The sequence below is a fragment of the Erpetoichthys calabaricus genome, chromosome 5 (genome assembly GCF_900747795.2).
Source record: "Erpetoichthys calabaricus chromosome 5, fErpCal1.3, whole genome shotgun sequence".
Taxonomy (NCBI): Eukaryota; Metazoa; Chordata; class Cladistia; order Polypteriformes; family Polypteridae; genus Erpetoichthys; species Erpetoichthys calabaricus.
Window position 1 is genome coordinate 23,024,797 of NC_041398.2, and position 23,580 is coordinate 23,048,376.

At 45.3% G+C, this 23,580-nt stretch overlaps 11 non-coding genes across 11 annotated transcripts; all 11 read left to right on the forward strand.

The window, feature by feature from the left end:
* Positions 1 to 895: 895 nt before the first annotated feature.
* On the forward strand, positions 896 to 966 carry trnag-gcc (transfer RNA glycine (anticodon GCC)). The gene has a single exon. It is a non-coding gene; the product is annotated as a tRNA-Gly (tRNA).
* Positions 967 to 2,165: 1,199 nt separating this feature from the next.
* Positions 2,166 to 2,236, forward strand: trnag-gcc (transfer RNA glycine (anticodon GCC)). The gene has a single exon. It is a non-coding gene; the product is annotated as a tRNA-Gly (tRNA).
* Positions 2,237 to 3,437: 1,201 nt separating this feature from the next.
* On the forward strand, positions 3,438 to 3,508 carry trnag-gcc (transfer RNA glycine (anticodon GCC)). Its single transcript has one exon. It is a non-coding gene; the product is annotated as a tRNA-Gly (tRNA).
* Positions 3,509 to 4,709: 1,201 nt separating this feature from the next.
* On the forward strand, positions 4,710 to 4,780 carry trnag-gcc (transfer RNA glycine (anticodon GCC)). Its single transcript has one exon. It is a non-coding gene; the product is annotated as a tRNA-Gly (tRNA).
* A 1,201-nt stretch (positions 4,781 to 5,981) lies between these two features.
* trnag-gcc (transfer RNA glycine (anticodon GCC)) lies at positions 5,982 to 6,052 on the forward strand. Its single transcript has one exon. It is a non-coding gene; the product is annotated as a tRNA-Gly (tRNA).
* A 1,200-nt stretch (positions 6,053 to 7,252) lies between these two features.
* Positions 7,253 to 7,323, forward strand: trnag-gcc (transfer RNA glycine (anticodon GCC)). The gene has a single exon. It is a non-coding gene; the product is annotated as a tRNA-Gly (tRNA).
* A 1,200-nt stretch (positions 7,324 to 8,523) lies between these two features.
* Positions 8,524 to 8,594, forward strand: trnag-gcc (transfer RNA glycine (anticodon GCC)). Its single transcript has one exon. It is a non-coding gene; the product is annotated as a tRNA-Gly (tRNA).
* A 1,188-nt stretch (positions 8,595 to 9,782) lies between these two features.
* trnag-gcc (transfer RNA glycine (anticodon GCC)) lies at positions 9,783 to 9,853 on the forward strand. Its single transcript has one exon. It is a non-coding gene; the product is annotated as a tRNA-Gly (tRNA).
* A 1,189-nt stretch (positions 9,854 to 11,042) lies between these two features.
* trnag-gcc (transfer RNA glycine (anticodon GCC)) lies at positions 11,043 to 11,113 on the forward strand. Its single transcript has one exon. It is a non-coding gene; the product is annotated as a tRNA-Gly (tRNA).
* A 1,201-nt stretch (positions 11,114 to 12,314) lies between these two features.
* On the forward strand, positions 12,315 to 12,385 carry trnag-gcc (transfer RNA glycine (anticodon GCC)). The gene has a single exon. It is a non-coding gene; the product is annotated as a tRNA-Gly (tRNA).
* A 1,189-nt stretch (positions 12,386 to 13,574) lies between these two features.
* Positions 13,575 to 13,645, forward strand: trnag-gcc (transfer RNA glycine (anticodon GCC)). The gene has a single exon. It is a non-coding gene; the product is annotated as a tRNA-Gly (tRNA).
* Positions 13,646 to 23,580: the final 9,935 nt, after the last annotated feature.

Here is a 23,580-nt window from a genome sequence, read left to right on the forward strand (position 1 = left end):
CATATACTGTAGTTCTTCATTGAGCTAATATTAAAAGCCAAATTACCCCTGGGGGGATCTGTCTCATCGTATGGTGCCTATAAATTATATCAGTCAGTCTAGATTTACATATCTTCGTCAACCCAGATAGATGCGAAAGGAACTGTACAGGTAGATTGAGAGAGAGAGAGATCGATAAAACCGAATAATCTCTACTTTCGCCATTAACTTCGAACAAGAATTCCAGCATTCCATTCTCTAACTTGGAGAAATAACCAAAGAAACGAACAACTCTCCAGCCTGTCCATGCACCGAGAGGCTTCAGACAGGGAGAGCAGCGAAAACCGCAGGACAGCGCTCCCCAAAAAAGGAAGTGTGGAAAAAGACTTGGCATCGGTATTTGATTAGGACTACTATAGAGAGCGCATGAGAAACGGTGTAGGGTGCTGTAACTAACGACAGCGTGACGGCCGGGAATGCGGAGACCGGGTTTTGACTCCCGTCCGTTGCGGTCTCGGTTTTAAAACTGGGATCTTTGTTCGCCTATTTCTTGTCCGGGCCCCGCCCAGCACTCCATGGTCTTTGGAGAGCTTGTGCCGCCGTAGCCTGCAATTGCATCAGCCGCATGTTCTGGAAACAGTGAACTGCAAGGCGGCGACCTGAATAACTAGTACTACCGTGGAGCTACTGAAAAATAAGTTGTCAACAGATTCCACATTTGTGGATCAGAATCCAACGCAGACAAAATCGTGATATTCATTGAGTTCTGAAAGTTTAATTCCATCCACTGTGCAGTGAGGAATAGAGATAAATGAGACAAGCTGACACTGCCTTTCAAAGCATGGACAGGAGCGCCAAGGCAAAGTCTGTGGTCAAGAAATATATTGCATCCGAATTGGCTGCGGGATTTCGTCTCGCATTGGTGGTTCAGTGGTAGAATTCTCGCCTGCCACGCGGGAGGCCCGGGTTCGATTCCCGGCCAATGCAGCCAGACTTTTAAAACGGCTGTCACTTACATGTCCGGACCTCGCCTTGCACACCATACGCTATTGGATTCTCTGCCGACGTAGCCCACACTTGCACGAGGGACAAACATCACAAGCGTCCGACCTGCAAAACCACGGATACCATTGCTCGTTCAAAACTGCTGCAGGTTCAATCACAGACCTAACTTCTACTTATGATCACGATATATCTCATTCCAACGGCATTACGCCTGCGAGAATGTCTCACTGCGACTGGAACTGAATAATGAGTCAGGAATTTCCTTTCCGTTTAGTCATTCTGGTGCACATATACTGTAGTTCTTCATTGAGCTAATATTAAAAGCCAAATTACCCCTGGGGGATCTGTCTCATCGTATGGTGCCTATAAATTATATCCGTCAATCTAGATTTACATATCTCCATCAACCCAGATAGATGCGAAAGGAACTGTACAGGTAGATTGAGAGAGAGAGAGATCGATAAAACCGAATAATCTCTACTTTCGCCATTAACTTCGAAAAAGAATTCCAGCATTCCATTCTCTAACTTGGAGAAATAACCAAAGAAACGAACAACTCTCCAGCCTGTCCATGCACCGAGAGGCTTCAGACAGGGAGAGCAGCGAAAACCGCAGGACAGCGCTCCCCAAAAAAGGAAGTGTGGAAATAGACTTGGCATCGGTATTTGATTAGGACTACTATAGAGAGCGCATGAGAAACGGTGTAGGGTGCTGTAACTAACGACAGCGTGACGGCCGGGAATGCGGATACCGGGTTTTGACTCCCGTCCGTTGCGGTCTCGGTTTTAAAACTGGGATCTTTGTTCGCCTATTTCTTGTCCGGGCCCCGCCCAGCACTCCATGGTCTTTGGAGAGCCTGTACCGCCGTAGCCTGCAATTGCATCAGCCGCATGTTCTGGAAACAGTGAACTGCAAGGCGGCGACCTGAATAACTAGTACTACCGTGGAGCTACTGAAAAATAAGTTGTCAACAGATTCCACATTTGTGGATCAGAATCCAACGCAGACAAAATCGTGATATTCATTGAGTTCTGAAAGTTTAATTCCATCCACTGTGCAGTGAGGAATAGAGATAAATGAGACAAGCTGACACTGCCTTTCAAAGCATGGACAGGAGCGCCAAGGCAAAGTCTGTGGTCAAGAAATATATTGCATCCGAATTGGCTGCGGGATTTCGTCTCGCATTGGTGGTTCAGTGGTAGAATTCTCGCCTGCCACGCGGGAGGCCCGGGTTCGATTCCAGGCCAATGCAGCCAGACTTTTAAAACGGCTGTCCCCTACATGTCCGGACCTCGCCTTGCACACCATACGCGTATTGGATTCTCTGCCGACGTAGCCCACACTTGCACGAGGAACAAACATCACAAGCGTCCGACCTGCAAAACCACGGATACCATTGCTCGTTCAAAACTGCTGCAGGTTCAATCACAGACCTAACTTCTACTTATGATCACGATATATCTCATTCCAACGGCATTACGCCTGCGAGAATGTCTCACTGCGACTGGAACTGAATGATGAGTCAGGAATTTCCATTCCGTTTAGTCATTCTGGTGCACATATACTGTTGTTCTTCATTGAGCTAATATTAAAAGCCAAATTACCCCTGGGGGGATCTGTCTCATCGTATGGTGCCTATAAATTATATCCGTCAGTCTAGATTTACATATCTTCATCAACCCAGATAGATGCGAAAGGAACTGTACAGGTAGATTGAGAGAGAGAGAGATCGATAAAACCGAATAATCTCTACTTTCGCCATTAACTTCGAACAAGAATTCCAGCATTCCATTCTCTAACTTGGAGAAATAACCAAAGAAACGAACAACTCTCCAGCCTGTCCATGCACCGAGAGGCTTCAGACAGGGAGAGCAGCGAAAACCGCAGGACAGCGCTCCCCAAAAAAGGAAGTGTGGAAATAGACTTGGCATCGGTATTTGATTAGGACTACTATAGAGAGCGCATGAGAAACGGTGTAGGGTGCTGTAACTAACGACAGCGTGACGGCCGGGAATGCGGAGACCGGGTTTTGACTCCCGTCCGTTGCGGTCTCGGTTTTAAAACTGGGATCTTTGTTCGCCTCTTTCTTGTCCGGGCCCCGCCCAGCACTCCATGGTCTTTGGAGAGCCTGTGCCGCCGTAGCCTGCAATTGCATCAGCCGCATGTTCTGGAAACAGTGAACTGCAAGGCGGCGACCTGAATAACTAGTACTACCGTGGAGCTACTGAAAAATAAGTTGTCAACAGATTCCACATTTGTGGATCAGAATCCAACGCAGACAAAATCGTGATATTCATTGAGTTCTGAAAGTTTAATTCCATCCACTGTGCAGTGAGGAATAGAGATAAATGAGACAAGCTGACACTGCCTTTCAAAGCATGGACAGGAGCGCCAAGGCAAAGTCTGTGGTCAAGAAATATATTGCATCCGAATTGGCTGCGGGATTTCGTCTCGCATTGGTGGTTCAGTGGTAAAATTCTCGCCTGCCACGCGGGAGGCCCGGGTTCGATTCCTGGCCAATGCAGCCAGACTTTTAAAACGGCTGTCCCCTACATGTCCGGACCTCGCCTTGCACACCATACGCGTATTGGATTCTCTGCCGACGTAGCCCACACTTGCACGAGGAACAAATATCACAAGCGTCCGACCTGCAAAACCACGGATACCATTGCTCGTTAAAAACTGCTGCAGGTTCAATCACAAACCTAACTTCTACTTATGATCACGATATATCTCATTCCAACGGCATTACGCCTGCGAGAATGTCTCACTGCGACTGGAACTGAATGATGAGTCAGGAATTTCCTTTCCGTTTAGTCATTCTGGTGCACATATACTGTAGTTCTTCATTGAGCTAATATTAAAAGCCAAATTACCCCTGGGGGGATCTGTCTCATCGTATGGTGCCTATAAATTATATCCGTCAATCTAGATTTACATATCTTCATCAACCCAGATAGATGCGAAAGGAACTGTACAGGTAGATTGAGAGAGAGAGAGATCGATAAAACCGAATAATCTCTACTTTCGCCATTAACTTCGAACAAGAATTCCAGCATTCCATTCTCTAACTTGGAGAAATAACCAAAGAAACGAACAACTCTCCAGCCTGTCCATGCACCGAGAGGCTTCAGACAGGGAGAGCAGCGAAAACCGCAGGACAGCGCTCCCCAAAAAAGGAAATGTGGAAAAAGACATGGCATCGGTATTTGTTTAGGACTACTATAGAGAGCGCATGAGAAACGGTGTAGGGTGCTGTAACTAACGACAGCGTGACGGCCGGGAATGCGGAGACCGGGTTTTGACTCCCGTCCGTTGCGGTCTCGGTTTTAAAACTGGGATCTTTGTTCGCCTATTTCTTGTCCGGGCCCCTCCCAGCACTCCATGGTCTTTGGAGAGCCTGTGCCGCCGTAGCCTGCAATTGCATCAGCCGCATGTTCTGGAAACAGTGAACTGCAAGGCGGCGACCTGAATAACTAGTACTACCGTGGAGCTACTGAAAAATAAGTTGTCAACAGATTCCACATTTGTGGATCAGAATCCAACGCAGACAAAATCGTGATATTCATTGAGTTCTGAAAGTTTAATTCCATCCACTGTGCAGTGAGGAATAGAGATAAATGAGACAAGCTGACACTGCCTTTCAAAGCATGGACAGGAGCGCCAAGGCAAAGTCTGTGGTCAAGAAATATATTGCATCCGAATTGGCTGCGGGATTTCGTCTCGCATTGGTGGTTCAGTGGTAGAATTCTCGCCTGCCACGCGGGAGGCCCGGGTTCGATTCCCGGCCAATGCAGCCAGACTTTTAAAACGGCTGTCACTTACATGTCCGGACCTCGCCTTGCACACCATACGCGTATTGGATTCTCTGCCGACGTAGCCCACACTTGCACGAGGGACAAACATCACAAGCGTCCGACCTGCAAAAGCACGGATACCATTGCTCGTTCAAAACTGCTGCAGGTTCAATCACAAACCTAACTTCTACTTATGATCACGATATATCTCATTCCAACGGCATTACGCCTGCAAGAATGTCTCACTGCGACTGGAACTGAATGATGAGTCAGGAATTTCCTTTCCGTTTAGTCATTCTGGTGCACATATACTGTAGTTCTTCATTGAGCGAATATTAAAAGCCAAATTACCCCTGGGGGGATCTGTCTCATCGTATGGTGCCTATAAATTATATCAGTCAGTCTAGATTTACATATCTTCGTCAAACCAGATAGATGCGAAAGGAACTGTACAGGTAGATTGAGAGAGAGAGAGATCGATAAAACCGAATAATCTCTACTTTCGCCATTAACTTCGAACAAGAATTCCAGCATTCCATTCTCTAACTTGGAGAAATAACCAAAGAAACGAACAACTCTCCAGCCTGTCCATGCACCGAGAGGCTTCAGACAGGGAGAGCAGCGAAAACCGCAGGACAGCGCTCCCCAAAAAAGGAAGTGTGGAAAAAGACTTGGCATCGGTATTTGATTAGGACTACTATAGAGAGCGCATGAGAAACGGTGTAGGGTGCTGTAACTAACGACAGCGTGACGGCCGGGAATGCGGAGACCGGGTTTTGACTCCCGTCCGTTGCGGTCTCGGTTTTAAAACTGGGATCTTTGTTCGCCTATTTCTTGTCCGGGCCCCTCCCAGCACTCCATGGTCTTTGGAGAGCCTGTGCCGCCGTAGCCTGCAATTGCATCAGCCGCATGTTCTGGAAACAGTGAACTGCAAGGCGGCGACCTGAATAACTAGTACTACCGTGGAGCTACTGAAAAATAAGTTGTCAACAGATTCCACATTTGTGGATCAGAATCCAACGCAGACAAAATCGTGATATTCATTGAGTTCTGAAAGTTTAATTCCATCCACTGTGCAGTGAGGAATAGAGATAAATGAGACAAGCTGACACTGCCTTTCAAAGCATGGACAGGAGCGCCAAGGCAAAGTCTGTGGTCAAGAAATATATTGCATCCGAATTGGCGGCGGGATTTCGTCTCGCATTGGTGGTTCAGTGGTAGAATTCTCGCCTGCCACGCGGGAGACACGGGTTCGATTCCCGGCCAATGCAGCCAGACTTTTAAAACGGCTGTCACTTACATGTCCGGACCTCGCCTTGCACACCATACGCTATTGGATTCTCTGCCGACGTAGCCCACACTTGCACGAGGAACAAATATCACAAGCATCCGACCTGCAAAACCACGGATACCATTGCTCGTTCAAAACTGCTGCAGGTTCAATCACAGACCTAACTTCTACTTATGATCACGATATATCTCATTCCAACGGCATTACGCCTGCGAGAATGTCTCACTGCGACTGGAACTGAATAATGAGTCAGGAATTTCCTTTCCGTTTAGTCATTCTGGTGCACATATACTGTAGTTCTTCATTGAGCTAATATTAAAAGCCAAATTACCCCTGGGGGGATCTGTCTCATCGTATGGTGCCTATAAATTATATCAGTCAGTCTAGATTTACATATCTTCGTCAACCCAGATAGATGCGAAAGGAACTGTACAGGTCCATTGAGAGAGAGACAGATCGATAAAACCGAATAATCTCTACTTTCGCCATTAACTTCGAACAAGAATTCCAGCATTCCATTCTCTAACTTGGAGAAATAACCAAAGAAACGAACAACTCTCCAGCCTGTCCATGCACCGAGAGGCTTCAGACAGGGAGAGCAGCGAAAACCGCAGGACAGCGCTCCCCAAAAAAGGAAGTGTGGAAAAAGACTTGGCATCGGTATTTGATTAGGACTACTATAGAGAGCGCATGAGAAACGGTGTAGGGTGCTGTAACTAACGACAGCGTGACGGCCGGGAATGCGGAGACCGGGTTTTGACTCCCGTCCGTTGCGGTCTCGGTTTTAAAACTGGGATCTTTGTTCGCCTATTTCTTGTCCGGGCCCCTCCCAGCACTCCATGGTCTTTGGAGAGCCTGTGCCGCCGTAGCCTGCAATTGCATCAGCCGCATGTTCTGGAAACAGTGAACTGCAAGGCGGCGACCTGAATAACTAGTACTACCGTGGAGCTACTGAAAAATAAGTTGTCAACAGATTCCACATTTGTGGATCAGAATCCAACGCAGACAAAATCGTGATATTCATTGAGTTCTGAAAGTTTAATTCCATCCACTGTGCAGTGAGGAATAGAGATAAATGAGACAAGCTGACACTGCCTTTCAAAGCATGGACAGGAGCGCCAAGGCAAAGTCTGTGGTCAAGAAATATATTGCATCCGAATTGGCTGCGGGATTTCGTCTCGCATTGGTGGTTCAGTGGTAGAATTCTCGCCTGCCACGCGGGAGGCCCGGGTTCGATTCCCGGCCAATGCAGCCAGACTTTTAAAACGGCTGTCACTTACATGTCCGGACCTCGCCTTGCACACCATACGCTATTGGATTCTCTACCGACGTAGCCCACACTTGCACGAGGGACAAACATCACAAGCGTCCGACCTGCAAAACCACGGATACCATTGCTCGTTCAAAACTGCTGCAGGTTCAATCACAGACCTAACTTCTACTTATGATCACGATATATCTCATTCCAACGGCATTACGCCTGCGAGAATGTCTCACTGCGACTGGAACTGAATGATGAGTCAGGAATTTCCTTTCCGTTTAGTCATTCTGGTGCACATATACTGTAGTTCTTCATTGAGCTAATATTAAAAGCCAAATTACCCCTGGGGGGATCTGTCTCATCGTATGGTGCCTATAAATTATATCAGTCAGTCTAGATTTACATATCTTCATCAACCCAGATAGATGCGAAAGGAACTGTACAGGTAGATTGAGAGAGAGAGAGATCGATAAAACCGAATAATCTCTACTTTCGCCATTAACTTCGAAAAAGAATTCCAGCATTCCATTCTCTAACTTGGAGAAATAACCAAAGAAACGAACAACTCTCCAGCCTGTCCATGCACCGAGAGGCTTCAGACAGGGAGAGCAGCGAAAACCGCAGGACAGCGCTCCCCAAAAAAGGAAGTGTGGAAAAAGACTTGGCATCGGAATTTGTTTAGGACTACTATAAAGAGCGCATGAGAAACGGTGTAGGGTGCTGTAACTAACGACAGCGTGACGGCCGGGAATGCGGATACCAGGTTTTGACTCCCGTCCGTTGCGGTCTCGGTTTTAAAACTGGGATCTTTGTTCGTCTCTTTCTTGTCCGGGCCCCGCCCAGCACTCCATGGTCTTTGGAGAGCCTGTACCGCCGTAGCCTGCAATTGCATCAGCCGCATGTTCTGGAAACAGTGAACTGCAAGGCAGCGACCTGAATAACTAGTACTACCGTGGAGCTACTGAAAAATAAGTTGTCAACAGATTCCACATTTGTGGATCAGAATCCAACGCAGACAAAATCGTGATATTCATTGAGTTCTGAAAGTTTAATTCCATCCACTGTGCAGTGAGGAATAGAGATAAATGAGACAAGCTGACACTGCCTTTCAAAGCATGGACAGGAGCGCCAAGGCAAAGTCTGTGGTCAAGAAATATATTGCATCCGAATTGGCGGCGGGATTTCGTCTCGCATTGGTGGTTCAGTGGTAGAATTCTCGCCTGCCACGCGGGAGACACGGGTTCGATTCCCGGCCAATGCAGCCAGACTTTTAAAACGGCTGTCACTTACATGTCCGGACCTCGCCTTGCACACCATACGCTATTGGATTCTCTGCCGACGTAGCCCACACTTGCACGAGGAACAAATATCACAAGCGTCCGACCTGCAAAACCACGGATACCATTGCTCGTTCAAAACTGCTGCAGGTTCAATCACAGACCTAACTTCTACTTATGATCACGATATATCTCATTCCAACGGCATTACGCCTGCGAGAATGTCTCACTGCGACTGGAACTGAATAATGAGTCAGGAATTTCCTTTCCGTTTAGTCATTCTGGTGCACATATACTGTAGTTCTTCATTGAGCTAATATTAAAAGCCAAATTACCCCTGGGGGGATCTGTCTCATCGTATGGTGCCTATAAATTATATCAGTCAGTCTAGATTTACATATCTTCGTCAACCCAGATAGATGCGAAAGGAACTGTACAGGTACATTGAGAGAGAGAGAGATCGATAAAACCGAATAATCTCTACTTTCGCCATTAACTTCGAACAAGAATTCCAGCATTCCATTCTCTAACTTGGAGAAATAACCAAAGAAACGAACAACTCTCCAGCCTGTCCATGCACCGAGAGGCTTCAGACAGGGAGAGCAGCGAAAACCGCAGGACAGCGCTCCCCAAAAAAGGAAGTGTGGAAAAAGACTTGGCATCGGTATTTGATTAGGACTACTATAGAGAGCGCATGAGAAACGGTGTAGGGTGCTGTAACTAACGACAGCGTGACGGCCGGGAATGCGGAGACCGGGTTTTGACTCCCGTCCGTTGCGGTCTCGGTTTTAAAACTGGGATCTATCTTGTCCGGGCCCCGCCCAGCACTCCATGGTCTTTGGAGAGCCTGTGCCGCCGTAGCCTGCAATTGCATCAGCCGCATGTTCTGGAAACAGTGAACTGCAAGGCGGCGACCTGAATAACTAGTACTACCGTGGAGCTACTGAAAAATAAGTTGTCAACAGATTCCACATTTGTGGATCAGAATCCAACGCAGACAAAATCGTGATATTCATTGAGTTCTGAAAGTTTAATTCCATCCACTGTGCAGTGAGGAATAGAGATAAATGAGACAAGCTGACACTGCCTTTCAAAGCATGGACAGGATCGCCAAGGCAAAGGCTGTGGTCAAGAAATATATTGCATCCGAATTGGCTGAGGGATTTCGTCTCGCATTGGTGGTTCAGTGGTAGAATTCTCGCCTGCCACGCGGGAGGCCCGGGTTCGATTCCCGGCCAATGCAGCCAGACTTTTAAAACGGCTGTCCCCTACATGTCCGGACCTCGCCTTGCACACCATACGCGTATTGGATTCTCTGCCGACGTAGCCCACACTTGCACGAGGAACAAACATCACAAGCGTCCGACCTGCAAAACCACGGATACCATTGCTCGTTCAAAACTGCTGCAGGTTCAATCACAGACCTAACTTCTACTTATGATCACGATATATCTCATTCCAACGGCATTACGCCTGCGAGAATGTCTCACTGCGACTGGAACTGAATGATGAGTCAGGAATTTCCTTTCCGTTTAGTCATTCTGGTGCACATATACTGTAGTTCTTCATTGAGCTAATATTAAAAGCCAAATTACCCCTGGGGGGATCTGTCTCATCGTATGGTGCCTATAAATTATATCAGTCAGTCTAGATTTACATATCTCCATCAACCCAGATAGATGCGAAAGGAACTGTACAGGTAGATTGAGAGAGAGAGAGATCGATAAAACCGAATAATCTCTACTTTCGCCATTAACTTCGAACAAGAATTCCAGCATTCCATTCTCTAACTTGGAGAAATAACCAAAGAAACGAACAACTCTCCAGCCTGTCCATGCACCGAGAGGCTTCAGACAGGGAGAGCAGCGAAAACCGCAGGACAGCGCTCCCCAAAAAAGGAAATGTGGAAAAAGACATGGCATCGGTATTTGTTTAGGACTACTATAGAGAGCGCATGAGAAACGGTGTAGGGTGCTGTAACTAACGACAGCGTGACGGCCGGGAATGCGGAGACCGGGGTTTGACTCCCGTCCGTTGCGGTCTCGGTTTTAAAACTGGGATCTATCTTGTCCGGGCCCCGCCCAGCACTCCATGGTCTTTGGAGAGCTTGTGCCGCCGTAGCCTGCAATTGCATCAGCCGCATGTTCTGGAAACAGTGAAATGCAAGGCGGCGACCTGAATAACTAGTACTACCGTGGAGCTACTGAAAAATAAGTTGTCAACAGATTCCACATTTGTGGATCAGAATCCAACGCAGACAAAATCGTGATATTCATTGAGTTCTGAACGTTTAATTCCATCCACTGTGCAGTGAGGATTAGAGATAAATGAGACAAGCTGACACTGCCTTTCAAAGCATGGACAGGAGCGCCAAGGCAAAGTCTGTGGTCAAGAAATATATTGCATCCGAATTGGCTGCAGGATTTCGTCTCGCATTAGTGGTTCAGTGGTAGACTTCTCGCCTGCCACGCGGGAGGCCCGGGTTCGATTCCCGGCCAATGCAGCCAGACTTTTAAAACGGCTGTCCCCTACATGTCCGGACCTCGCCTTGCACACCATACGCGTATTGGATTCTCTGCCGACGTAGCCCACACTTGCACGAGGAACAAATATCACAAGCGTCCGACCTGCAAAACCACGGATACCATTGCTCGTTCAAAACTGCTGCAGGTTCAATCACAGACCTAACTTCTACTTATGATCACGATATATCTCATTCCAACGGCATTACGCCTGCGAGAATGTCTCACTGCGACTGGAACTGAATGATGAGTCAGGAATTTCCTTTCCGTTTAGTCATTCTGGTGCACATATACTGTAGTTCTTCATTGAGCTAATATTAAAAGCCAAATTACCCCTGGGGGGATCTGTCTCATCGTATGGTGCCTATAAATTATATCCGTCAGTCTAGATTTACATATCTTCATCAACCCAGATAGATGCGAAAGGAACTGTACAGGTAGATTGAGAGAGAGAGAGATCGATAAAACCGAATAATCTCTACTTTCGCCATTAACTTCGAACAAGAATTCCAGCATTCCATTCTCTAACTTGGAGAAATAACCAAAGAAACGAACAACTCTCCAGCCTGTCCATGCACCGAGAGGCTTCAGACAGGGAGAGCAGCGAAAACCGCAGGACAGCACTCCCCAAAAAAGGAAATGTGGAAAAAGACATGGCATCGGTATTTGTTTAGGACTACTATAGAGAGCGCATGAGAAACGGTGTAGGGTGCTGTAACTAACGACAGCGTGACGGCCGGGAATGCGGAGACTGGGGTTTGACTCCCGTCCGTTGCGGTCTCGGTTTTAAAACTGGGATCTTTGTTCGCCTATTTCTTGTCCGGGCCCCTCCCAGCACTCCATGGTCTTTGGAGAGCCTGTGCCGCCGTAGCCTGCAATTGCATCAGCCGCATGTTCTGGAAACAGTGAACTGCAAGGCGGCGACCTGAATAACTAGTACTACCGTGGAGCTACTGAAAAATAAGTTGTCAACAGATTCCACATTTGTGGATCAGAATCCAACGCAGACAAAATCGTGATATTCATTGAGTTCTGAAAGTTTAATTCCATCCACTGTGCAGTGAGGAATAGAGATAAATGAGACAAGCTGACACTGCCTTTCAAAGCATGGACAGGAGCGCCAAGGCAAAGGCTGTGGTCAAGAAATATATTGCATCCGAATTGGCTGCGGGATTTCGTCTCGCATTGGTGGTTCAGTGGTAGAATTCTCGCCTGCCACGCGGGAGGCCCGGGTTCGATTCCCGGCCAATGCAGCCAGACTTTTAAAACGGCTGTCCCTTACATGTCCGGACCTCGCCTTGCACACCATACGCGTATTGGATTCTCTGCCGACGTAGCCCACACTTGCACGAGGAACAAATATCACAAGCGTCCGACCTGCAAAACCACGGATACCATTGCTCGTTCAAAACTGCTGCAGGTTCAATCACAGACCTGACGTCTACTTATGATCACGATATATCTCATTCCAACGGCATTACGCCTGCGAGAATGTCTCACTGCGACTGGAACTGAATGATGAGTCAGGAATTTCCATTCCGTTTAGTCATTCTGGTGCACATATACTGTTGTTCTTCATTGAGCTAATATTAAAAGCCAAATTACCCCTGGGGGGATCTGTCTCATCGTATGGTGCCTATAAATTATATCCGTCAGTCTAGATTTACATATCTTCATCAACCCAGATAGATGCGAAAGGAACTGTACAGGTAGATTGAGAGAGAGAGAGATCGATAAAACCGAATAATCTCTACTTTCGCCATTAACTTCGAACAAGAATTCCAGCATTCCATTCTCTAACTTGGAGAAATAACCAAAGAAACGAACAACTCTCCAGCCTGTCCATGCACCGAGAGGCTTCAGACAGGGAGAGCAGCGAAAACCGCAGGACAGCGCTCCCCAAAAAAGGAAGTGTGGAAAAAGACTTGGCATCGGTATTTGATTAGGACTACTATAGAGAGCGCATGAGAAACGGTGTAGGGTGCTGTAACTAACGACAGCGTGACGGCCGGGAATGCGGAGACTGGGGTTTGACTCCCGTCCGTTGCGGTCTCGGTTTTAAAACTGGGATCTATCTTGTCCGGGCCCCGCCCAGCACTCCATGGTCTTTGGAGAGCTTGTGCCGCCGTAGCCTGCAATTGCATCAGCCGCATGTTCTGGAAACAGTGAAATGCAAGGCGGCGACCTGAATAACTAGTACTACCGTGGAGCTACTGAAAAATAAGTTGTCAACAGATTCCACATTTGTGGATCAGAATCCAACGCAGACAAAATCGTGATATTCATTGAGTTCTGAACGTTTAATTCCATCCACTGTGCAGTGAGGATTAGAGATAAATGAGACAAGCTGACACTGCCTTTCAAAGCATGGACAGGAGCGCCAAGGCAAAGTCTGTGGTCAAGAAATATATTGCATCCGAATTGGCTGCAGGATTTCGTCTCGCATTAGTGGTTCAGTGGTAGACTTCTCGCCTGCCACGCGGGAGGCCCGGGTTCGATTCCCGGCCAATGCAGCCAGACTTTTAAAACGGCTGTCACTTACATGTCCGGACCTCGCCTTGCACACCATACGCTATTGGATTCTCTGCCGACGTAGCCCACACTTGCACGAGGAACAAACATCACAAGCGTCCGACCTGCAAAACCACGGATACCATTGCTCGTTCAAAACTGCTGCAGGTTCAATCACAGACCTAACTTCTACTTATGATCACGATATATCTCATTCCAACGGCATTACGCCTGCGAGAATGTCTCACTGCGACTGGAACTGAATGATGAGTCAGGAATTTCCTTTCCGTTTAGTCATTCTGGTGCACATATACTGTAGTTCTTCATTGAGCTAATATTAATAGCCAAATTACCCCTGGGGGGATCTGTCTCATCGTATGGTGCCTATAAATTATATCCGTCAGTCTAGATTTACATATCTTCATCAACCCAGATAGATGCGAAAGGAACTGTACAGGTAGATTGAGAGAGAGAGAGATCGATAAAACCGAATAATCTCTACTTTCGCCATTAACTTCGAACAAGAATTCCAGCATTCCATTCTCTAACTTGGAGAAATAACCAAAGAAACGAACAACTCTCCAGCCTGTCCATGCACCGAGAGGCTTCAGACAGGGAGAGCAGCGAAAACCGCAGGACAGCGCTCCCCAAAAAAGGAAGTGTGGAAAAAGACTTGGCATCGGTATTTGTTTAGGACTACTATAGAGAGCGCATGAGAAACGGTGTAGGGTGCTGTAACTAACGACAGCGTGACGGCCGGGAATGCGGAGACCGGGTTTTGACTCCCGTCCGTTGCGGTCTCGGTTTTAAAACTGGGATCTTTGTTCGCCTATTTCTTGTCCGGGCCCCGCCCAGCACTCCATGGTCTTTGGAGAGCCTGTGCCGCCGTAGCCTGCAATTGCATCAGCCGCATGTTCTGGAAACAGTGAACTGCAAGGCGGCGACCTGAATAACTAGTACTACCGTGGAGCTACTGAAAAATAAGTTGTCAACAGATTCCACATTTGTGGATCAGAATCCAACGCAGACAAAATCGTGATATTCATTGAGTTCTGAAAGTTTAATTCCATCCACTGTGCAGTGAGGAATAGAGATAAATGAGACAAGGTGACACTGCCTTTCAAAGCATGGACAGGAGCGCCAAGGCAAAGTCTGTGGTCAAGAAATATATTGCATCCGAATTGGCTGAGCAACTTCGTCTCGCATTGTTCGTTCAGGGGTAGAATTTTCGCCTGCCACTTGGGAGGCCCGGGTTCGATTCCCGGCCAATGCAGCCAGACTTTTAAAACGGCTGTCCCCTACATGTCCGGACCTCGCCTTGCACACCATACGCGTATTGGATTCTCTGCCGCCGTAGCCCACACTTGCACGAAGAACAAATATTACAAGCGTCCGACCCGCAAAAGCATGGATGCTATTGCTCGTTCAAAACTGCTGCAGGTCTAACGAATTAACGACTATATAAGTTGATCTAACGTCACTTATGATCACGATATATCTCATTCCAACGGCATTACGCCTGCGAGAATGTCTCACAATTAGGAAACGCTATAAACAATTTCCCAGTCTTTCTCTATGGTGTTGCTGACAATCTGCGGATAATATCAAATTTTGACCACCTGCAGTTTTGAGTTGCGATGTCTCTGGCTTCACGGATTTCCACTCGGCCTGTAATGTCTGGTTTCATGAACAAGTTGCAGCCTTTTATTGTATTATTTTGATATAAATCGCTGATTCATTTGGAAAGGTAGTGGTTATTCATATATAGTATGTATAGTATAGTAAGTGTGTATTATAAGGACAATAATTTCTGTCCCAAATTACTCAAATTACAGTCAAACAAGTTAAAAATATAAATTTAATCTGAACAGAATCATGTTGCATAATTAATAATTGTTATCATTCTTTAATTTAATATTATTTATTGTATCAGTATGCTGCTGCTGAAGAATGTGAATTTCCCATTGGGATTAATAAAGTATCTATCTATCTATCTATCTATCTATCTATCTATCTATCTATCTATCTATCTATCTATCTATCTATCTAATGACCTTTGCACAGTTTGGCATAAGGCAGTGATGCTGCCATGTTCCGGTATTAACCACATCTCCTGCTGTTGTTTACGTCTTCTCCCATCACACTACTAACACAACATTTGATTGATAGGATTGTGCTGTAAATTACAGGGAACCAACAGCAGCATCACCATCAACAGCCACAAGTGCAGGATAGCAGTCTTGTTTTTCATGTGGCCAGTCATGTTACCATAATGTGCGATATAATTGTGAAAAACGTTTCTAAACTGTTCTTTGGGTCTCTGTTTAAAACAAATCAACAGTATTTGTGTTTATCTTCCATCAATGATAATTTGAAAGTAAAACATTGGAATCACAAACATGTGGTGATGGTGGTTGTGTTATTTTTATTCAATTTTTTAAAAAAATTGCAGCATGCCCGTTGAATTTTTTTCAAGCCTTTTAAAGTTTTTATGTAATTGATAATCTTCTTCATACTAAATATGCACCTTTATTGACCATATGAAGTGACATGCGTTTTGGTGTTAAAGTGGTAATACATAGTATCATTGAGTAATTAATGGAAAATGCATTTCAATAAAAACAAATGAAACTTGTCTAAATTTTTAACACTGCATTATAATGTACTTTACCTGATAACCTTTTGAGACAAGGCTAAAACTTTGCCTTTATCACATGTTTCATGTTGAGTCTTAGAAAGTTGTTTATTTATTTTTTTCTTATTTTTATAAATAAGAATGAAAACACAGGTAAATGCTTGTATAGCTCTGGGTTGTTGGGCAACTTTGTACAAATATTATGTCACTAGTAAAATACCCGCGCTTTGAGGTGGAGAAGTAGTGTGTTAAAGAAGTTATGAATAAGAAAAGGAAACATTTTAAAAGTAACCTAACATGATTGTCAATGTAATTGTCGTAGGCTTATTTTAGTACTGAGAGTGAATTTGATGATTGTAAAGAGTTTTATTTATGATTGTAAATGTTGTGTATGAGAAATGCACATTTTTAGGATGTAAGGATCTCTTTGTAAATGACGTTTGCAGTTCTGCTCTCGGCCTGTAAAATGACCAAGCTGTCTGCTGAGTTTACTGTTGAGCATGCAACGTACAGTTGGCCATGTGAGAAGCAATCTTGTGTGAAGTCGATGCCGACCTTTTTTTAGAGTCTGGCCCTGTGACTTATTTATTGTCATAGTGAAGCAGAGGTGTTTGAATTGGAATGGGAGGTCAGAGGGTATGAGAGGAATGCGAGGAATAAATCCAGTCCCACCTGAGCCAGTTCCAGTGAAGACAGTTGCCTCGATGAGGTTGTAGTGCAGAGATTTGATCTGAAGCCCGGTGCTGTTACAAGGTTTTGGTGGTTTTAAGTTTCGTAGTAACATAATTGGTGCAGCGACCTTCAAAAGTAGAGTATGCGAAGGCATACCCGGAGGATTAAGAGTGTGAAGAAACTAAATGAAAAGGCAGGAGTCACCAGCAGGAAGATGTGAAGCAAGACAAACAACAACAGGCTGAAGCGGTGGACTAAAGAAGAAGGGAGCCATGAGCACGACGAACAGCTGAGGAAAGTAAGGAAGTGAGTGAGGAGGCACATGAGCATGGGATGTCGTTAATGTATACAGGCAGGGAGCCAACCACGTGGTAGGTGCGCGGACAGCAGCTGTGCGGAAAAAGGAAGGGGGACCGGGGCCATGAAATAAATCCTCTGTCAACGGAAATAAGGAATGAAACCTCCAAATGGAGAGGTCAGTTCCGAAAGCTCCTTACGGCATAATGGTGAGAACCGCCAAAAAGAAGACGTTATTTTCGAAAGTTCGTTACAGGGCACAGCAAGAAATGAAACATATTTAAAGTTTGTATGTACAGTGTAAAGGATGAGCATGGGAAATTTGGGCTTCCTAAGTATTTTGGAAGTCGCAAAAATAATGAGGATGGGTTTCCCCATCGATATATACAGTTTAGGGGGTACACCCATTTTCCCCCCTTGAGTGTTGCAATAGGACATGAAACATACCTAACTTTTGTAAGTACACTGCAAGGAATGAGCATGCGAAATTTCAGCTTCCCACCTATATGGAAAGTGGGAGAATTAGTGATGAGTCAGTGAGGGCTTTGCCTTTTATTAGTATAGACTAGCCAACCCGCGGCGTAGCATACGCCGCATAATTATGTATTGATGGGTGAACACTTCCTGAAAGACACAGTTGTCCAAATGGGGTGGGTTTGAGGATATGACTGTAATTGAATGAAAAGATGGAACTCTGGAGAGAGCAACATACAATTGTCCGTGACTGAAAACTGGGTTTGGCAGATACAGGCATATCTTTTTTGAAAGTTTGTCCCTGTGCCTTATTAATTGTCATTTCTGCGTGTAAAAGTAAAAGGCAAATTTGAATCTCATGGGGTCAGGGAAATCCGGGGAATATGGACAGTTTGTGACGTAGGAGCTGCGATTGTTTTACACTCCAGTACATTGCGGTGAATGCTGACAACAGTCAGTCTAGTGCCTTTACAGAGACTTCTTGCTGGCATGAGGTTTCTGAGAAGTATGACGACTGAACCAATTTTAAGTTTGACTTTATATGGAGGCATGCCAGTGGGAGTAATGGCTGCCCGGCGGGTCATGGGAATAACGGCGCTGGATCGCCAGTCGGCATCATTTATGGTCAGAACTACGACGGTATGTGATCTTCTTCGAACCTCCGACTTTCATTCTTGATTAATGAAAACATTCTTGGCAAATGCTTTTGCTCTCACGCGAATTGTTGGCTCTGTAGTAAGTGTGCCATGGTCAGCTGCTAAGTGAATTGTTGGTGGGTGGGGCTCGGTCTTGCGTGTGTCTTGCTTGCCATGGACTTAGTGAATTATATATATATATATATATATATATATATATATATTGTGACACTTTATAGGTCCCCATGACCCCTTGAACCCTCAGATCAGACGTCAGACACCAGATGAAAGTCCAAAATGAATATTTTATTATAATAAAGTGCACAAAGCACCCTCCATTCCACTATACTCCAATAAATTAATAATCTCCAATAAACAATCAATATAATCCTCCACTCCCAGACACGTTGCCACCCTTCCACCCAGCTCAGCTCAATGCTCTGGTCTCTCACAGTCCTTTATATAGTCCGTGACCCGGAAGCGTTTCTATCTCTTTGTCCATGTGACAGTGAACACTTCCAGGTCAGATAAAAGCTCCTTTTCTTCAACCCGGAAGTGTGTCATTCGCTCTGTCGCCGTGACTAAGACCCACTTCCGGGTTATAGGTGAAACAAAAGTCTCTGGGCCTTCCTGCAGCATCCCCTGGAAGGTTCCCATGGTATCCAGCAGGGCTGTGATGAAAAACTCCACTGTCCTTGATGCCCTGCTGGAACTCGGGGCACCAGTAACTTGCAGGCAGGGCTCCACCTGGCGGCTTGTGGGTATTGGCCGGGATGGACGGCAGGCCATATTCCACAATATATATATATATACTGTATATCCATCCATCCACCCATTATCCAACCCTCTATATCCTAACTATAGGGTCATGGGGGTCTGCTGGAGCCAATCCCAGCCAACACAGGGAGCAAGGCAGGAAACAAACCCTGGGCAGGGCACCAGCCCACCGCAGTATACTGTGCATATATATATATATATAGTGAAAGAAACAGCTGGACACACAACAAAGGTTTGGGGCAGCCACCCATATAGCTTCCTTGACTGCAAAAGGCTTTAAAGTAGAGTACAATGTTTCCTGGTCCCTTTGGTTGACTCCAAAGCACACATATGTGACAGTATACAGTTAGTTCCATAAATATTTGGACAGAGACAACTTTTTTCTAATTTTGGTTCTGTACATTACCACAATGAATTTTAAATGAAACAACTCAGATGTAGTTGAAGTGCAGACTTTCAGCTTTAATTCAGTGGTGTGAACAAAACAATTACATAAAAATGTGAGGCAACAAAAGCATTTTTTTAACACAATCCCTTCATTTCAGGGGCTCAGAAGTAATTGGACAAATGAAATAACTGGAAATAAAATGTTTATTTCGAATACTTGGTTGAAAACCCTTTGCTGGCAATGAACTCCTGGACATCACCAGATGCTGGGTTTCCTCCTTTTTAATGCTCTGCCAGGCCTTTACTGTAGCGGCTTTCAGTTGCTGTTTGTTTGTGGGCCTTTCTGTCCAAAGTTTAGTCTTCAACAAGTGAAATGCCTGCTCAGTTGGGTTAAGATCAGGTGACTGACTTGGCCATTCAAGAATTTTCCACTTCTTTGCTTTAATAAACTCCTGGGTTGCTTTGGCTGTATGTTTTGGGTCATTGTCCATCTGTATCATGAAACGCCACCCAATTAATTTGACTGCATTTAGCTGGATTTGAGCAGACAGTATGTCTCTGAACACCTCAGAATTCATTCGGCTGCTTCTGTCCTGTGTCACATCATCAATAAACACTAGCGTCCCAGTGCCACTGCCAGCCATGCACGCCCAAGCCATCACACTGCCTCCACCGTGTTTTACAGATGATGTGGTATGCTTTGGATAATGAGCTGTTCCACGCCTTCTCCATACTTTTTTCTTGCCATCATTCTGGTAGAGGTTGACCTTGGTTTCATCTGTCCAAAGAATGTTTTTCCAGAACTGTGCTGGCTTTTTTAGATGTTCTTTAGCAAAGTCCAATCTAACCTTTCTATTCTTGAGGCTTATGAGTGGCTTGCACCTTGTAGTGCACTCTCTGTATTTACTTTCATGCAGTCTTCTCTTTATGGTAGACTTGGATATCAATACGCCTACCCCGTGGAGAGTGTTGGTCACTTGGTTAGCTGTTGTGAAGGGGTTTCTCTTCACCATGGAAAAGATTCTGCGATCATCCACCACTGTTGTCTTCCATGGACGTCCAGGTCTTTTTGCGTTGCTGAGTTCACCAGTGCTTGCTTTCTTTCTCAGGATGTACCAAACTGTAGATTTTGCCACTCGTAATATTGTAGCAATTTCTTGGATGGGCTTTTTCTGTTTTCGCAGCTTAAGGATGGCTTCTTTCACCTGCATGGAGAGCTCCTTTGACCGCATGTTGTCTGTTCACAGCAAAATCTTCCACATGCAAGCACCACACCTCAAATCAACTCCAGGCCTTTTATCTGCTTAATTGATAATGACATAACGACGGACTTGCCCACACCTGCCCATGAAATAGCCTTTGAGTCAATTGTCGAATTACTTTTGAGCCCCAGAAATGAAGGGATTGTGTTCAAAAAATGCTTTAGTTGCCTCATATTTTTATGCAATTGTTTTGTTCACCCACTGAATTAAAGCTGAAGGTCTGCACTTCAACTGCATCTGAGTTGTTTCATTTAAAATTCATTGTGATAATATACAGAACCAAAATTAGACAAAAGTTGTCTCTGTCCAAATATTTATGGACCTAACTGTATATATGCAAATATGTACAGTATAAACACAGTATATATTTATATATATATATATATATATATATATATATATATATATATTCACGGCATTTGAAGTCTGTGTCACAATCTGATAGTGTGGGTGGTTACCTACCAGGTAACGCTTTGTGGTTGGCCAGCAATCTGCTAACATCCGCCACGGTGCCCTCAGTTTGTGAAGAGCAGATCATAGAATGGTTTGAAAATAGTTTACTGTCAAATAAATGCAAAGAGTACACGACACGTGTTTCGCCCTCATTCTGGGCTCATCAGGTGTACACACTCCACTGCACTCCCTCTCGGGAATCGAACCTCGGACGTCAGCGGCGATGCCCCTAACGCTGCGCCACGGCGTGTGGTTCGTTTATTTGACAGCATGTAGATCGGGGTAATTACATTCACGGCATTTGAAGTCTGTGTCACAATCTGATAGTGTGGGTGGTTACCTACCAGGTAACGCTTTGTGGTTGGCCAGCAATCTGCTAACATCCACCACCCACACTATCAGATTGTGACACAGACTTCAAATGCCGTGAATGTAATTACCCCGATCTACATGCTGTCAAATAAACGAACCACACGCCGTGGCGCAACGTTAGGGGCATCACCGCTGACGTCCGAGGTTCAATTCCCGAGAGGGAGTGCAGTGGAGTGTGTACACCTGATGAGCCCAGAATGAGGGCGAAACACGTGTCGTGTACTCTTTGCATTTATTTGACAGTAAACTATTTTCAAACCATTCTATGATCTGCTCTTCACAAACTGAGGGCACCGTGGCGGATGTTAGCAGATTGCTGGCCAACCATAATGACAACGTGAAAAATGTTTACTTAAGATTTTTCCAAATTTATTAAAAATAAAAAAATTGAGAAAGCACATGTACATAAGTATTCACAGCTTTCGCCATGAAGCTCGAAATTGAGCTCAGGTGCATCCTGTTTCCCCTGATCATCCTTGAGATGTTTCTGCAGCTTCATTGGAGTCCACCTGTGGTAAATTCAGTTGACAGGACATGATATGGAAAGGCACACACCTGTCTATATAAGGTGCCAAAGTTGGCAATTCATGTCAGAGCACAAACCAAGCATGAAGTTAAAGGAATTGTCTGTAGACCTCCAAGACAGGACTGTCTCGAGGCACATACCTGGGGAAGGTTACAGAAAAATTTCTGCTGCTTTGAAGGTCCCAATAAGCACAGTGGCCTCCATCATCCGTAAGTGGAAGAAGTTCGAAACCACCAGGACTCTTCCTAGAGCTGGCCGGCCATCTAAACTGAGCGATCGGGGGAGAAGGGCCTTAGTCAGGGAGGTCACCAAGAACCCAATGGTCACTCTGTCAGAGCTCCAGAGGTCCTCTGTGGAGAGAGGAGAACCTTCCAGAAGGACAACCATCTCTGCAGCAATCCACCAATCAGGCCTGTATGGTAGAGGGGCCAGACGGAAGCAACTCCTTAGTAAAAGGCACATGGCAGCCCACCTGGAGTTTGCCAAAAGGCACCTGAAGGACTCTCAGACCATGAGAAAGAAAATTCTCTGGTCTGATGAGACAAAGATTGAACTCTTTGGTGTGAATGCCAGGCATCACGTTTGGAGGAAACCTGGCACCATCCCTACAGTGAAGCATGGTGGTGGCAGCATTATGCTGTGGGGATGTTTTTCAGCGGCAGGAACTGGGAGACTAGTCAGGATAAAGGAAAGATGACTACAGCAATGTACAGAGACATCCTGGATGAAAACCTGCTCCACAGCGCTCTTGACCTCAGACTGGGGTGGCGGTTCATCTTTCAGTAGGACAACGACCCTAAGCACACAGCCAAGATATCAAAGGAGTGGCTTCAGGACAACTCTGTGAATGTCCTTGAGTGGCCCAGCCAGAGCCCAGACTTGAATCCGATTGAACATCTCTGGAGAGATCTTAAAATGGCTGTGTACTGATGCTTCCCATCCAACCTGATGGAGCTTGAGAGGTGCTGCAAAGAGGAATGGGCGAAACTGGCCAAGGATAGGTGTGCCAAGCTTGTGGCATCATATTCAACAAGACTTGAGGCTGGAATTGCTGCCAAAGGTGCATCGACAAAGTATTGAGCAAAGGCTATGAATACTTATGTACATGGGATTTCTCAGTTTTTTTATTTTTAATAAATTTGCAAAAACCTCAAGTAAACATTTTTCACGTTGTCATTATGGGGTGTTGTATGTAGAATTCTGAGGAAAAAAATGAATTTAATCCATTTTGGAATAAGGCTGTAACATAACAAAATGTGGAAAAAGTGATGCGTTGTGAATACTTTCCGGATGCACTATATACATATATATATATATATATATATATATATATATCAAGATAAATTCTGTAGTCTGTCTAACCATTTTTAAAGAAAAACACTGTTTTTGGGATGTGGCAAGTAATAGGAAAAACATCCACACATAACATGCAGACATCATATTATCA